Source organism: Panicum virgatum, chromosome 1K (assembly GCF_016808335.1).
Source record: "Panicum virgatum strain AP13 chromosome 1K, P.virgatum_v5, whole genome shotgun sequence".
Taxonomy (NCBI): Eukaryota; Viridiplantae; Streptophyta; class Magnoliopsida; order Poales; family Poaceae; genus Panicum; species Panicum virgatum.
In genome coordinates, this window is record NC_053136.1 from 43,771,628 (window position 1) to 43,772,898 (window position 1,271).

At 66.8% G+C, this 1,271-nt stretch overlaps 1 long non-coding RNA gene across 1 annotated transcript in view; it reads right to left on the bottom strand.

Moving 5' to 3' along the window:
* LOC120710896 overlaps positions 1–1,004 on the bottom strand; it is a 2,119-nt gene extending 1,115 nt beyond the window's left edge. Inside the window, exon 1 of the long non-coding RNA XR_005690071.1 lies at positions 1–1,004. This exon is cut by the window's left edge and continues 133 nt beyond it. This is a non-coding gene — a long non-coding RNA (uncharacterized LOC120710896).
* Between the last annotated feature and the right edge of the window lie 267 nt (positions 1,005–1,271).

The window sequence follows — 1,271 nt, forward strand, 5'->3', positions numbered from 1 at the left end:
GACCACCATGAACGCGATGGACTCGCCGCTGAACAGCGTCTGTGCCCCATGCTGTGTTGTGCCCGCGGTCGGAGGCGCTGGATTCGTCGGGCGACGGGCGACGGGCGAGCACGACGAAGCGGCGAGCGCCTGTTAGCCGGTCAAAGTGGGGTGCATCTTGGCGCGTGCAAGCCCAATGAACAGGAGGCCGGTGAGCTCGGCCGCGGGGGAGCTCCGGAGCGCGTGCCGGAACTTCAGTGCCGGCCGCACCCTTGCTCCCCGTGACGGCCGCGCTCTTCCCCCTCGTCCGCAGAGCTCCGCCATCTAGCGCCCCCCACTTCACCGGCCCCTTCCTCTATCCCCGGGCGACAGCGAGCACCGCCTGGGCCACGACGGCAACCCAAGTAGTGGCGCGGCGGGCGCGGCTTCTCCCTTGATTCGATGCGGCCGCCTGGCTGGAGCTCGAGCTCCGCAGCGGCGGCGGGCCGGCCTCCTTCCCTCCACGGCTTCCTCCGCGCGGGGCCACAACGGCAGCGGCCTCCTCTGCGGGGCCTGCGGCGGCGACGGCCGTGGAGGCCTGCAACGCACGCGTAGGCGGACGGGCTCCCCTGCCACCTCCCTTCGGCGGCGAGGCGGAGGCTCCATGGCCAGAGCTCCAGATCGGTCCTCCCCGGCGGATCCCGGCGGCGCGGCGAGGTGGGCCGCGGAGGCGGAGGCGGAGGCGCGCGGCGGCGTCGGGACCCGGTGATGGCGCGCGCAAGTCGGGTGCCGTCTTCGCGTCGGGGCCTCTGCTCGAGCGCGCCACCCAGATCCCGCGGCGGGGCGTCCAGGGCGCGGCGGAGCGGCGGCCGCGGCAGGTGCGCGGGAAGAGGGGCGGAGCGGCGCTGCGAGGAGCTTTAGCCGCCGGGGGTGGCCTTGGCCAGCGGCCGCGAGGAGCGGGCCGCGGGGAGGATGGGCTCGTCCAGCCGCGGCCGGCCGCCGACCATTGGTTGCTGGATCGACTGCCACGATTTTTCTTGATGACGTGGCACGATGTTGTGCCCTCTTTTGATGCATGAATCGTATATAGAGATAGTGCACTAGCATGCTATTGACGCATCCTTTCTTTGGTAACTTCCGGTTGATTCCATTTTGAGCATGTGAAGGGACGGAAACGAAATGGGGGAGGAAAATGGATATCTAAGATATTCTAATCCATATCCGTATGAATTTGTTCCGCTTTTACTCTAAAGGACAGAAATTTAAAGAAAATAAGAAGAAGGAGATATCTAGATCCGTGCAAATCTGATCTG